General features: G+C 35.0%; 1 protein-coding gene across 1 annotated transcript in view; it reads left to right on the top strand.

Annotated features, from left to right (window-relative positions):
* The window catches only part of LOC129789257 (protein O-mannosyl-transferase Tmtc3-like), a 203,225-nt gene that overhangs the window by 94,512 nt on the left and 92,354 nt on the right, over positions 1-16,359 (top strand). The gene's annotated exons all lie outside the window — the stretch shown is intronic.

The following is a 16,359-nucleotide window of genomic DNA, read 5'->3' on the forward strand; positions in this document are numbered from 1 at the left end:
AATTCAAACTATATATCCTTCTAATTACCCAAGGAGAGAAATCGCTTGAAAATAGGGAAAATTTTCGAAAATCCGTCGGCAGGGATACGGCGATAATTGGTCAAAATTTCGACGCCTTGACGAAAAATGGGGAATAAAAATCCCAATTTTTCTGTCGAAAGTTCGTCGAAAGCATCTTCCCTATTTCTGCCCAATTGGGAAGCTTTGTCGAAACGTGGCCGACCATATTTCGACGGACCGTCGAAATAGGGCAGAAATAGGGAAAATTTTCGAAAGCATGTCGACATGTACTGCCTTGATTTCCTCATTATTCTTCTCTCTCTCTCCAATGATATTCAATTCAAACAACATATTTTTTCTGCTCTTTTCACACATCACATGATTATATTGGGGCCTCCATGGCGTTATTTTACATGACAACAATAAAATGCCAAGACAAAATGGAACACGATATTAATAAATATTAATATTTTTATATTGCGACTTATCCTGACGCTTGGTCTTTGGAAAACCATGCCACACCCTTTTCCCGTCATGAATATTTGCCATAGGCGATAAAATGCCATTGCATTTCACAAATTCAAATTTTTAATTATATTTTAATTGCACATAAAAAATGAAATTTCCCAAAACCTTGTTGAAAGTATTTTTAAAATTTCTTTACACATCCTGAAACATGTTGGTCAACTTATTTTGGATGCAAAAGTCTCAGATAATTAATAAATCGAATTTAATTTTAGCAAGCAAATTTTTGATTTGCCGCGCACGAATAAGTACGCCATTGAGCTCATTAACCTCTAAACCTTAAAGTCCATCTGTTGACAAAATATGAAATCAAAAATCTGGAGAAGGGCAGAAATTGGGAAGAAATAGGGCAAAAATTGGGAAGATTGTCGAAAGCATGTCGAATATTAGTCGACAAGTTGCCTTATTTTTTCCCAATATTTAAGGAAATGGAGGAAGGAAAAATTTCGACAGACTGTCGACACCCAATTTCCTATTGGAAAGAGGGTCGAAACTTTTTCGAAATATTTTCCACTTGGTCTGCCCAATTTTTTTCCTTAAAAATAGGGCAGAAATTGGGCTGCTTGATAAGGAAATATGCCGAATATATTTCGAAAGATGATTTCCTTCCAAAATAGGGCAGCTACTTTCGACATATTTTGGAAATTATTTCGACATAGGGCAGCATTTGGGAAAGTAGGTCTCGTTGGGTAATAGCTGAGACCGATGATTTTGAACCATTCCCTTAATTATTTGTGCATTCATTTATTATTCATGGAAAGAGAAATAAATATTATTATTATAAAAATATTATTATTCTTATTTTTATGTATTTTGTGAATAGTTTAATTTTTAGGATAATTGTTGCTTTATAGTTTTTTTTCCCTAAAAATTTCATTACATGTCAGCAACTCTGTTTGGATAACCTGATTTTTTACATTCTCTTCGCTTTTCATAATGCAATTTGTCGTTAAAAAATATCACCCCCTCGAAGCACTGTAGTGTACAACATCTAAATGAAACCTCCTATGCGGGATAAAACATTGAAAATTTCTGCAGGTTTTCCCATTGACTGGGTGCATGCATTGAAAATTGTGCTGGAAAAGCTGTGATGATGGTGGTGGTGGAAAAAAAGCGTTGATAGAATGAAATTTTCGATTTTTCACCCCTGCTGTGTGTTTAAAAAAAATCTTCCCTACTCCCTCCTTAATTCTACGTTAGCAAAATTTTTAGGGTACCTACGTGCGATTGAATTTATGAATTTAGCAAGGCATCCCCAAATGTGTGATGAGGGTTGGGGGGTTGATGAGGATCCGGTGGGAGGTGGGCGATGTATTGAAAATCGAAAATCTGATAAGGGTGTCATTTTGGAACACACCCTTCCTTTTCTCTTGGCAAAATTACACTCTCACTGTGACTTACATGCGAGCACTTTTGCGGTGCTGGGGAATTGAGATGAACGAGACACTTTTTTTGCGTGTGCAGATAACGAAGCGACATTTTGAACACTGTTAAGAGAATTTATGAAAGGGGCGAAGGTGGGTCTCACCAGCGGAAAATCATTTTTCTTTAATGATTATTCAGCAAAGTGTATACATACTTTAGTAGAACGTTTTTACTCCACCCTCTCGCCCCCAATATTTCCATCATTGCCGCAAGTTGAGTGTGCTGTCAAGTAGGCATTAATGTCCCTCAAATCGATTCTCATATATTTAAATTTTTCATCGACACACCATTCTCTCTTCTCAAAGTCCACAATTTATTTCTCATTCTCACCCAATTCCATCAAATAAGAAAGAATTAAGTGAATGGCACAATAAATACAATTATTGCTGAGATTGTAAAGAGGTTGTACTTTATTGAAAATTCCTTTTGACATCTCCTTCATCCTTTCGCCCATTTATGAGCGAGGATATTTTTTTGTGGCGGAAGAAGGAAAATAAATCTTGTGTCACATCATGATTATCCACCCGCAAGTCCGTGGTCGATGAATGAGCAAGATTCCCATCAATAGCGAAGAAAGTTCATAAAAGTGTCAGCGAAAATGTCTTTCTCTATACACCCTAGTAAGGGGTATGGAACTTAAATATATAGCAACGATGAGAAATCCTGTTGAAATTAATAATGTCAGCAATATAAATTTTTATTATTAATTTATAATCCCCTCGAATGGGGGCAACAGTGACAGAATGTAAGTCACACGGAAAATAACTTTTTAACCCCTCTCAGCAATTCTCCGTATAACCTCGCAAAAGAAGGACGATATAAGATTGAGATAATACGTTTAGTTTAGCAGGCAGCCAGCAGTAAAATAAACGCAATGTGACACATATAGGACCCTCTGTTAGGGAACAATTTCAGCCCTAAGTATTATACAGTTAGTTGCAAGAAAATAGTGTCAGGCAGTATTGATGAAAATTCTATGGGATTGTGCAAAAACTCTTACAGATTAGTTTTGAGTCAATCAAAAAATCAGAAGATGTGATTCAAATTATGAAGATTAAGGCTAAAATTGAGATACTGTCTTTTCATTTATCAGTTTCTTAAATTTTTTTGATAAGAAATTTTTTCAAATCCCCAATTTAGGGTAAATGCTGGACTTTTCCTGTTGATTGCTGTAAAAAAAAATATGAACTCTTATTGACGATTACTCTTTCTATTCTCTAAGACCTTACATACATATCTTACTTATTTTCCCCATACAAAAACGAGTAAACAACTTTTGCGGTTTCTTTCTTACAAATAAACTTAAAAGTCTTTAAAATTACCTTTTTATATTTTTCCACAATTTCCAGATTTTTTTTTCCAGAAAAATTTATAATTATAACTTCTTTTATGTCAAAAGAAATCAATCAATTTTTCTTTCTAGAGAAAAATATTTCACAATCATGCCAATTCCATAAAATATTGCAAATGGAAATATCTTCACAAATGGCAAATATGCTTTTCTTGGAATGTGATTTTAAGATTATAATGTTTGAAAACCACTGCCAAGGAAGCTGGCAAAGATTAATGGTTTTTGTTTGTTCCCATAAATGAGATAGGGTGTGTAAATACAATATATAGTACATCTTAAAGGGATTACCGGGCTTCTCGCTGAGCTTCCTTCAAACAGATTTCATCACCCACAATGTTGAAATTACATGTAAGAGATGCATTTAAAAGGAAGAAAAAGGAAGACAACGAATCACCGTCTTCATCCCCTATGTGGCAGCATCTTTATATTGGATTTAATGCTGTGGGCGCGAATGCCCATGAAAGCATCATCCTCTGGCTATATAGGGGGAGGATTTAATACAGAGGACGTGAGTGCACATAAGTGGGGTGTATTTTTGAAAAATTTTCACACTGAGAGAGTGCGGCAAAAGTAATGAAATCTTTTTTTTTTCGAGAAAGCACTCCCTCCCTTGTCTAAGAAAGAAAACTACCCTCAGTCAGAGATTTATGTGCCTTGCCCTGACAGCCACCGGTTTTTCTTTTCCCATGAACGGCTCCACCTCCTTCGCCAAAAACTATAACTTCCTCCCCATATATGAAGTTTTTTGAAACATTACATACATACATACATACATACATACATATATACTAGGGCACGGACTTTCGATCTAAACATCGAAGCTTCGGTGATTCGAAGCATCGAAGCGTATTCGAAGCACTGCAAAAGAACTGCTTCGTTTTTAAAATGCTTCGATTATTCGAATAATCGAATAAGCTTCGAAGCTTCGAGTAATTTTTAGATATTCGAAGCTTCGAAGCTTTTTGAAATATTCGAAGCTTCGAAGCATTTTAGGTATTCGAAGCGGATGGACGACTCGTTTTAAAAATGCACAATTGAGCTGCGCTTATTTTTGTGAATTTGCATAGATTTAAGAACTTTTCTTATAAAATTATCCTCAAGCGCGAAGCGCCTTTAATAATAAACTAATGTCCTTAAGAAATTATTTTATTTTTAAAAATCTTTTTTTTTTTAAAGGTGTCTTCAAGCGCGAAGCGCCTTTAATAATAAACTAATGTCCTTAAGAAATTATTTTATTTTTAAAAATCTTTTTTTTTAAAGGTGTCTTCAAGCGCGAAGCGCCTTTAATAAAAAACTAATGTCCTTAATAAATTATTTTATTTTTAAAAATCTTTTTTTTTAAAGGTGTCTTCAAGCGCGAAGCGCCTTTAATAAAAAACTAATGTCCTTAATAAATTATTTTATTTTTAAAAATCTTTTTTTTAAAGGTGTCTTCAAGCGCGAAGCGCCTTTAATAAAAAACTAATGTCCTTAATAAATTATTTTATTTTTAAAAATCTTTTTTTTTAAAGGTGTCTTCAAGCGCGAAGCGCCTTTAATAAAAAACTAATGTCCTTAATAAATTATTTTATTTTTAAAAATCTTTTTTTTAAAGGTGTCTTCAAGCGCGAAGCGCCTTTAATAATAAACTAATGTCCTTAAGAAATTATTTTATTTTTAAAAATCTTTTTTTTTAAAGGTGTCTTCAAGCGCGAAGCGCCTTTAATAAAAAACTAATGTCCTTAATAAATTATTTTATTTTTAAAAATCTTTTTTTTAAAGGTGTCTTCAAGCGCGAAGCGCCTTTAATAAAAAACTAATGTCCTTAATAAATTATTTTATTTTTAAAAATCTTTTTTTTAAAGGTGTCTTCAAGCGCAAAGCGCCTTTAATAAAAAACTAATGTCCTTAATAAATTATTTTATTTTTAACAATCTTTTTTTTTAAAGGTGTCTTCAAGCGCGAAGCGCCTTTAATAAAAAGTAATTTTCTTTTTGATAAAAAAGGAGTGAATGAATATGATTTTAAAGATTTTTTTTAATTACCAATGTTTTTTTCCCGGAAAAAAAATTATTTCTAAACTATTATATTTTTTAAATTATTTCTTTTATTTGTTTGTAGTTTTCGCGATTTAAGGACTTTCGAGCGCCATTTTGAATTTTTTAAGGGTCACAGGGAAAAAATCATTTTATATTTCTCAGGTACCTCCTACAGAAAACCGAATTTTCATTCAAATAAAAAATTCATTGCGAGAGACAAAACATTTTTTTAAATAGCGAATGCACGTTTTTTCAGTAGAATCGGCCCAGTCGTTTTGTAGAAGTTTATTTGCCACAAACAGACATTCTTTTAGAGATTAAGTTTAGCCTATGTCTATCATTCAATAGGATTATAATGAGTTTTACAATAATGACCATTTTAGAAGTCATTATGCTACCCTCATTATTAACTCAATTCAGGTAGATATTCTGCTTGTCTTATTTTGGAAAGATAGTTACAATAAAATATCCAAAAATATATTCGACCATAACTAATAATATGTATGCTCCCATATTATACCTTCAAGTGCAATTTGCTCACACGTGATTGGGGGCTTAGCTAGTACTTTACAAAACGTAACGAAAACGAATAATTTCTTAAAAATTGTTTTTTTCTACGATGCACTATTGAAAGTAATCTTAATATACAAAGCTGGAAAGTTTATTTGTGGCACTTGAACTCCTCCTAAACCGATGGGCCGATCTTTATTTTCCTCCCAAATTTGCGCGAAGCGCAATAAAGCTCCGTATCTATCTATATAATAAAGAAAGGTCTGTTTGTTGGTAATCGTCGTTCCTTCTTTTTTATACAAATCTACACCGTTTGATCGATCGCGTTAAAATTTGGTACAGAGGCTCCTTATAACAGGCGGTTTCAGATGGCCGTATTCATTTTCCCCCCAAAGCCCCCCTTCAGGTAGCCCCCATATAAAAGTCATGCAGTTTTTGCGAATTTTTGAATTTGGCGCCGGAAATATCGTATGAAAATGATTTCTTCTCTTTGAAATTTTTTTCTTTTGGGATTGATAAGTGGCCCTAATCTACCTTTAAACCATCACAATTTATTTTCTCTCTAAAATTTGCTCGAAGCGCAAGAAATCTCCGCGAAGCGGGGCGAGGTAAATTGGAGCGAAGCGACAATTTACCTCGTTTGTTACTATATAAAAAAAAACTAGTAAACCTAAGCCCCCAATCACGTGTGAGCAAATTGCACTTGAAGGTATAATATGGGAGCATACATATTATTAGTTATGGTCGAATATATTTTTGGATATTTTATTGTAACTATCTTTCCAAAATAAGACAAGCAGAATATCTACCTGAATTGAGTTAATAATGAGGGTAGCATAATGACTTCTAAAATGGTTATTATTGTAAAACTCATTATAATCCTATTGAATGATAGACATAGGCTAAACTTAATCTCTAAAAGAATGTCTGTTTGTGGCAAATAAACTTCTACAAAACGACTGGGCCGATTCTACTGAAAAAACGTGCATTCGCTATTTAAAAAAATGTTTTGTCTCTCGCAATGAATTTTTTATTTGACTGAAAATTCGGTTTTCTGTAGGAGGTATCTGAGAAATATAAAATGATTTTTTCCCTGTGACCCATAAAAAATTCAAAATGGCGCTCGAAAGTCCTTAAATCGCGAAAACTACAAACAATTTAGTCAAACATAAAACTTCGTTTAGAAATAATTTTTTTTCCGAAAAAAAAACATTGGTAATTAAAAAAATCTTTAAAATCATATTCATTCACTCCTTTTTTTTCAAAAAGAAAATTACTTTTTATTAAAAGCGCTTCGCGCTTGAAGACACCTTTAAAAAAAAAAGATTTTTAAAAATAAAATAATTTCTTAAGGACATTAGTTTATTATTAAAGGCGCTTCGCGCTTGAAGACACCTTTAAAAAAAAGATTTTTAAAAGTAAAATAATTTCTTAAGGACATTAGTTTATTATTAAAGGCGCTTCGCGCTTGAAGACACCTTTAAAAAAAAAAGATTTTTAAAAATAAAATAATTTCTTAAGGACATTAGTTTTTTATTAAAGGCGCTTCGCGCTTGAAGACACCTTTAAAAAAAAAGATTTTTAAAAATAAAATAATTTCTTAAGGACATTAGTTTTTTATTAAAGGCGCTTCGCGCTTGAAGACACCTTTAAAAAAAAAGATTTTAAAAAATAAAATAATTTCTTAAGGACATTAGTTTATTATTAAAGGCGCTTCGCGCTTGAAGACACCTTTAAAAAAAAAAAGATTTTTAAAAATAAAATAATTTCTTAAGGACATTAGTTTATTATTAAAGGCGCTTCGCGCTTGAGGATAATTTTATAAGAAAAGTTCTTAAATCTATGCAAATTCACAAAAATAAGCGCAGCTCAATTGTGCATTTTTAAATCGAGTCGTCCATCCGCTTCGAATACCTAAAATGCTTCGAAGCTTCGAATATTTCAAAAAGCTTCGAAGCTTCGAATATCTAAAAATTACTCGAAGCTTCGAAGCTTATTCGATTATTCGAATAATCGAAGCATTTTAAAAACGAAGCAGTTCTTTTGCAGTGCTTCGATTTTTTCTCAACACTTCGAAGCATCGAAAAGTTCGATTTTTCGGAGCCCTAATATATACATATAGAATCCCGTAAATTCATTTTACAGCACATTCAACCCCATCCATTGGGCTTCAGCAAGAAAAATTATTTATAACCTACCACCGTGAATGTCGGAAGCGGCGCGCGGAGTGAGTGGAAAGATTTTTGGCTAAATTGAAACTTTGGTCTGACCGTAACTGAATTTGAATTTATAATGAAACGATGCGATGAAATCGCTCTCCGTATGGGACTCTCCATGTGATTTACAAGTCCGATAGGGAGTTTGGACTCTTTCTCATACAGCCCTTGTGTGGGTGGTGTGCAAAAAAAGGAGATATTTGCTAAAATAATCACACAAAAAATTATTTATCCCCATTGGTGGAACATAATCCTGATAGCTATGCACCTTTTTAACCCCATACACAGGATGACTTTAATGTTATTTTAGAGTGAAACTCCTGACACTAAACTTGTTTTGCGCATCATGGGTGATGCAGAGCCTGTGTGGCTTTCACATTTATAGAGCCGTCATGCGGAACATAAAAATTGGATTAAGGCCTGGTTAAAAGGAAATCCTGCGGGAGATTACAGACGTGAATTAAAGATTAGCATAACTTATTTAAATTTCCTTCAAGATTTTTTTGACCTAGCCAGCCGATTTAGATTTAAATATTAATTGAGTGATTAAAGTACCAAGCCCCATACCTCATAAAAAAAAGGATACTTCCACACTGAGTGGGAGGACCCAAAGGATCAGATCAAAGATTTTAATTGGGAAAGTGGGACTTGACAATTAAATTAAATTGAAAAAAAACTTAAGGCTCCATTCTGGCAATTGTGTGGCAATTTTCAGCATATTTTCCGCCACTTATCTTTTGGAATTCAACCCTCTACAATTCTTTGGCGCACATAGAGACTTCTCTGAGATGTGTTTATGGTGCCAAAAAGAATGTCGTCGTGAGTCATCTGCGATGCGAAGAAGAATGGGTGTGCAAAGAAGCGGGAAGGCCCTCAGACATCGGTGTGTTTTAATAAAAGCCACCAAATTGCGCGCGGCATTCCCCATATATGTATAATAACAATAAAAAAGGTCCAGAGAACAAGGACATGGTGGTGGGTCAGCGGAGGAATGGTAGCAGAGAGAAGCACATGTATTTTATATAGGAGAGACCTGGGCCAATTAGACCTTCTAATAAATTTTCTTGTTAAGATTTATGTTACGGAAATTTTTTAATCAAAATAACGTAAATAACGCTTATTTAGAACTAGAATTAATTATATTCATCAATATATTCATAGAAATGTATTCAAGTAAAAAAATTACCACGCACAGTCCCTATTTCTCCTATGCTGCACTGAGAGTCTCAATCATGGTCACTTTTTTTGCCCAAACTTACCACAGTTTGGTGTACACATATTTCTGCCCATTTTTTCACGCTTATTTCCAAAGCAGCGACTTCTGGAATGTTTTAATGAAATCAATAAATTATCAATCCTGTCAACATTTTGCTATTCGACGCCGAAGACCGCGAGGTTGCTGCCCTCCGCGTCTCTCAACACTAAATTGGAATTGAACGAGAATGGGGCAATGCATCAGAACTCGTCGCGAATGCAGCTTCTGGTGGCAAAAGGAGAACCAACAAAAAACGCATTGTGAGAGAAGAGGTCAGAAGGCAGACATTCATCAACTCTTTTGGCCAATTCTGCTGTGGAGAGCTCAAAACCAAAAATTTTAAATTATGTTTTTGTTTGTATACAGCCAACCAAGAAGTGGTTGAAAAATACAGAGAATTATTGCATTGTTGTGTTGAAATTTTCATGAAAAAAACTTTTGCATATATTTGTCTTCGTTTTTTTCGTGATTGAATAAATATTAATTTGGCAACTTTCATACATTTCGAAGTTTTCATCAGGTACTTGTTAAAAATGAAAATTATGCTGGAATTTATAAAATACATTATGATTCTTTTTTTTACAAAATATGTGAAATTCTGATCTCACCTTCCCTAAGGCTATAGATTAATTTTTGCATATATTAAAATATGCTGTATATTTTTTGGTTTAGCATTTTGTTTTGTATATTTCCTCCACATTATAAACTTCCACGATTCTACCTTCAGTAGCAGGAACAGTAAAAACAAACTCTCTGCGAACCGCAAATTTTTCGCAGGAAAAACTTTTTCTCACACATATTGGAAAGTCAAATGCTTTTTCACCCCTTTTCCCAGCACCACCAAATGTATGTAGGTGAAAGTCAATGTGGGAATATTTTCCTGTCGGGGCCTGAATTTATTTATGCTTTTATTAAAATTCCTCGGTGGTATGAAGTAAGAAAAATGGCTTCTATCGCGTCTGTTTGAGACAGTTGAAAGCACTTTTATGATAAATTTTCCCAAAGAACTCCCGAATATATTCCACCGAAATTGATTAAGTGTGTATAAAAGGGTGGGATTTTGTCTTATCGTACCACTCCATCGAGTCGAATTGCAAAGTTACTCCGTTGAGAGTACTTAGCAGAATAAATTCGTATATATATCTCAAAATGCCGCCAATGTTTGGTGGGGTAAAAGGAAACTCCATCAACTCTCAAGAGTCATTGCATAAAGCACAGTCTGAATACTAAATAACAATGAAAATGATTGAAAAGATTTTATTCTCAAACTAACACAAAAAGTGTAAAAACAAATATTTCTTTCTCTTTCTTTATTTAATAAAGTTTTATTCATTTGCGTTGTTCTTGAAATTCCATAAAAAATATTGAAATAAGTCTGAAAAAAAACTATTCTAAAAAAGCGTTTTGAGTAATGAAATGTTGCATTCTTAAATCGTTTCTTATAAAATGTTGCAAGATTCTATATTTAGAGATGCTTTTCAAGAACTTCTTCAGAAGCTTCTTTAGTTTTGCTTTTTATTTGGTTACCATCGTCTCTTAATATTTTACAGTAGAACCTGAAAAAATGTACGTAAATATATAAAATATACTTGTGCTGGAAATGCGAGCAACTTGAAAAATATGTTTACCCCTTGATAGCTAAAATAAGATAAGGAATAAAATATGCAAGGAAGCCGATTTTGTATAAGGAAAGGTGCACTCAAGCATAAACACTCAATGTCCGTTTGAACAAACGTGGAAAAGTTTCTTTCTGCGTTTTTTTTTTTGAAAGAGCCTTTTGTAGTGTATACGAATCGATATGTAATACGAATAAACACAAAGGGTTTTTGTGTAAGAATAGAGTTGAGAAAAAGATGAATAAAAGATTGAGATTAAAGCTAAACAAAAGAATTATTGATTGGGACTCGGCAAAAGAAATTCCTTATTTTAAGAAAGTAAACATACATTTGAACACGAAATATAGAACAAATAAATTATACTTATATTTTTTACTGAATTTCTTTTAAACGCTCATCTTGAATTGCTAAAAAAACAGATTTTGTAAAAAAAAGAACAATAAAGTTGCAGTCTTTTACGCTCAATTTTCATTGATCGTCAATGCCTGACTTTGATGTGAAAAACTTGGAGCTTTGTAATCTCATACCTATCAAATTAATATTAAGCTCTGACTACGCCCTTGAGCATCCTTTTAATGTATTTGATATTTTATACATAAAAAAAAAACTTATTCTTCATTTGATCACTAACTATTTAATCATCAATACATGACAATAAATTTTAGCATTAATGCTTTTGCCATAAACTGTGGGTCGATTTAGATACTATTTAATTTTGATATTTCCTCCCGATTGACATGAAAATAGTTTGAACGCAGAATAAAAAAAAAGAACCAATTTTATGGGTCCAATGAAATAAAGGAATAAACTGAAAGCTCAAATTGTTTTTAGATGAAGCAGTGAACCATTTTACATATATAGAATTTATGTTGTAATTGAAATGTCCCGCACATAGGCAACCTTGGTTGAATGGCGTTGTATAAAATATCAATTTAGTGCGGAATGAGTTGTGAAAAAAACATGTATGGGGTGCACATTGAAATCACCCCAAAAAAAGGGCGGCAGAATGTGTATATTGATGACCTGCTGCAAACAATAAAAGTGAATTTAAATTGCATACTTGTGAATTTACACTCCGCATAGCACATTGCACATGAACAGTGTGGCAGCAATGCAATTTGATAAGGGTGGAACTAACATCTAATTGTATTAGGTACCTTCTCGTTGAATTGACTCGCGGTTTCTCAATGTACTTTGAGCTTTATCACGCTAGCAGCTATTTCCGAACACCGTTGCGGCAAAATTATGTTTATTTCAGTTTAACTCTGCACACAGAGCTTTTGCTTTCGAGATCCCGTTCCCTTTGAGACTTCATATATGTGGGAATGGTAAATTCCCGGTTCTCGATAGAGGGCGCGAGGGAGGAAAAGATATAAAAAAAAAAGGACAAGACGTGCGATCAGACGTGTAATTGCTTATATTTTAAATAAATCGAATTCCTTCGAATTTAATAGATTCTTACATGGGGGCTCGTCCGGGATGTGGCGTAGATCAAGTGACTTGTGAAATTCAAGTGGACATTTAAAGTGAACGTGAGAAAAAGAGAAGAGACTCCGGTGAATGGGGCGCTATTAGTGAAGACGCCAAAGAGGTTAGCTCCATTGAGCGCGAGAAAGACGAAAGACGAAGTCGTGTAAGACGAGCACGACGAAAGACGAAGCCGCGGGCAAGTAAGACGAGCTTGCACCGGGAAAAGACGAAGACGCGCGAAAGCGAAAAAAGACGAAAGACGAAAACGAAAGCCGAAGACGAAAAAGCGAAGCCGAAGACGAGTAGACGAGTTTGAGAAAAAAGAAGGAGACGCAAAAGACGTGGAGATTTTTCAAAGGAAGTTGTGCTGAGAATTTTCCAATATGATGGCTAAGAGAGTGTATTCAATCGACGAATTGATGGAAGTATTCACAAAGGTTGGATTGGAAAAGGAGTGCGAGCGTCGCAAGATCTCTCGTGATGGTGACAAAGCTGAGTTGGCCAAGCGAATTGTGGAGCATGATTTCACAACGAAGGAAGATGGCGGCGATAGAGACGAAAGTGATTACGAAGATTGTGAGGAGCCGGCAATGACGACACGAAAGAAGAAAGTTGTGAAAGAAGTTGATGAATTTCATGGTGAGGGTAGAGCAGTCAGTATTCGAGATGTGGAAGATTCTATTGAGAAATTCGGCGCAGAAGATGGACAAGATGTAGTGACTTGGATCACCGATTTTGAGGAAATGTGTGACAATATAGGTTGGGGCGATTTGCAAAAGTTGATTGCCGGAAAGAAGGCGCTTAGTGGCACGGCAAAGAAGTTTGTTTTGGCACAAAGTGGAATTACAACGTGGAGTAGTTTGAGAAGAGCATTGATAAAGGAATTTTCGCCGAGGTGGAGTTCAGCGGATGTGCACCGGAAGTTGCAAAGCCGACAGAAAGAGCCGAATGAACGATCATTGGATTATGTGTATGAAATGCAACGTATCGCAAAAGCTGGTGGAGTTGACGAAATGACTGTTTGTGAGTACATTTGCGACGGCATTCCGGGAGATGTATCGAGAAAAGCCATTCTATACGAAGCGAAGTCAATTGAGGACTTGAAGGTGAAGTTGGAGACGTATGATAAGCTCGTGTTGAAGAAGAAGAATTCAATGACGAAGGAGAACGTCAAAGATGAAGTGAAATCAAGTGCAAAAGAAAGTGAGGGGACAATAAAGTCTAGCAGTCAGTGTTTCAATTGTGGAGGCGATGGGCATAAGTCGATGGAATGTCCTGACAAAGACAAGGGGCCGAAGTGTTTCAAATGTAACGGATTTGATCATATTGCAAGAGATTGTAAGAAGAAGAGCGAGAAAGTTGCCAGTGTGAATGTGATTCAGAGTGATGACAGGAAGTTGAAAAATATTCCAACAATTTTGATGAAGATTAACGCATCTGAAGTGAAGGGAGCTGTGGACACATGCAGTGAAGTCTCGTTGATGAAAGAGTCACTGTGGGAGCAGATCAAGACGCCAGACATGGAAGCCAAGCCTACTCAGATGAAGTTGTGTGGATTTAACGGAGCATACGAGAGAGCAAGGATAGAGGTTATGTTGAAGGTGGTGATAGAGGCGGAAAAGTACGAATTTTTATGCTATATTGTGAGAAATGAGGCCATGGATCTGGATATGATCGTAGGAAGAAACTTCTTGGATGGTGTTAACTACTCAATTACGTCTCAAGGTGTGAGTGTTAAGCCGCGAGAGCCTGAAAGTGTCATTAAGCCGAAGTCAATGCTAGAGGAGACCGAGTTGGCAAACGTCGAAGTCGGAGAATTTCAAGTGAGTGCTCAGATGAAGGAAGATAACTCGGTGATGGCATGTGAATTTGACGAGGAGATTGTACTGTCGGAGTGTGAGGTGCAGCCGCATGAGTCCGATGAAGTTGGGACCAAGGAAGGCGCCGTTCTTGAGAAGCCACAATGCAACGATGACCAAGGGCTTGTGGATCAGCAGCGGGTGTATTCAGGCGGAACATCCGAGGCGGATGAATGTCAGGAATGGCCGTGTGGGAATGGTAAATTCCCGGTTCTCGATAGAGGGCGCGAGGGAGGAAAAGATATAAAAAAAAAAGGACAAGACGTGCGATCAGACGTGTAATTGCTTATATTTTAAATAAATCGAATTCCTTCGAATTTAATAGATTCTTACATATATGAGGATGTGGTCGACTGGAGGAGAATTATGGATTGCAAAGGAGCTCTTCCTTCAAGTTCAAGTGATATTCGCCTTTGTGTGACACACTCGAACTCCCTTTGTACACTTTGTGTGCAGTGGTGAATTTCAAATTGGAATATAATGATAGCTCCATGGAAGCAAAGTGCATGCTCGAAATGTTGACTTGATATTCAAGTTCCAGATCGACAATTTCTTTCAATACTTAAAGTATTCATCTGCATCGACACCAAATGAAATGTCTTGAACTTTTGCTTTAATCATAGAAAAGCATCAATAACAAAGTTGTAGCCCAGAAAATATACTATAAAACAATTTTCATGAGTAAGCTCAACTTTTTTCAGGAAAGTTTGAAAAAACAGTGTCTCCATTTATAAAATTGTAGAATAAACATTCAATCAATATTATTACACATCCCTCATTAGGCTTTGCTATAAGGATATTTTAGAATTCATTACATTAAACTGTTTGAAGCAATTTAATTAAATTGACAACAGAGGTATGTAATTAGAATTAATTTACGACATGGTTTTAGGATATTAATAAGACACTTTCTCCTGCAATGATCAATTTTGTGGTGAATTCTGCAGTAGTTCTGTTATTTATTGTCACGGGTGGATTAGTCGAAGGTGTGAGATAGTCTCCGGTATGTTAATAAATGAATCTCGTAAAATATTGTTGAGGAAGAAAATAAACTTTTTGTAGTGGATGAAACCTCTTAATATTTGTACATTCTTATGGTCGGTATATATGAAAACTTTCTTCAAAAATACTCCATTGGGACATGAGATGAAAAGCTGAGAGAAGAAGGATCTTTCGCAATTTTATCCTCATTTCTCTATCATTTTGCCTTCCTCCTTTCCCGTAGCAATTCATATAAGAGACAAATGTGGCCAAAAGAGGTCTAGTAAATAATTTTTTTCTTCATGCTTCGTGCTCAGTTGCGAAAACCCGTGCCTGAGGAATTTGGCAATTTTGTGTGCGGATTTTAGTGTCAAACTTTCCCAACATGCCAATTTTGTTAACCAAGCACCTTTTTTTTGCCATCCATATACTGCCCTATTTGTCCAAAGCTTTTATTATCTCCAAAAGTACTCTACCACGTGCAGACGCACACAAACATTCACTCTGAAGATGATACTTTGGGTAATAAAAAAAAACTTTGACGCCTATAATTCATCCCATCCTGCCTCCCGTGAGTCCTGTTGCTTATCCATTAATACTTTGGGTTGGGTATTAGAGTGACGTTGCGTTTCATGTTGGGAAAAACAACCCTCTATATACAACATATGTAGCGTATACGGCATACATGGAAAGGATCTCACGGTTGACGTGAAAGTAATCATCCAAAGATGCGCATAAATAACATGGCGTATAGCATAGAATCCTACAAGGAATTGATTTCCATACTTTTTTGACGGAGTCCTCAATCACTGAAATTACACACAGGGGACACATAAGTCCCTCTCGCTACCCCCTACAAAAACACTTTTTGAAATTTCATCCAATGTTCTTCCTCATTCGACTTTGATGTGTTTCCATTAAAATGATGGCTCTATGGGAAGGATGTATGTGTGTATATAATGTATTTTATCCGATACTAGAGAGTCAATATATCCTCGGATATACATATCTATAGAGTTAATATTACAACATAACGTGTGTAGGAATTTTAAAGAATTTAGAAAATTTTCTTTTGCAACACAACGGTTGGAATAAGAAATTACTTTTTATGCTTTTATTTTAAGGGACATTTT

The sequence above is a fragment of the Lutzomyia longipalpis genome, chromosome 2 (genome assembly GCF_024334085.1).
Source record: "Lutzomyia longipalpis isolate SR_M1_2022 chromosome 2, ASM2433408v1".
Taxonomy (NCBI): Eukaryota; Metazoa; Arthropoda; class Insecta; order Diptera; family Psychodidae; genus Lutzomyia; species Lutzomyia longipalpis.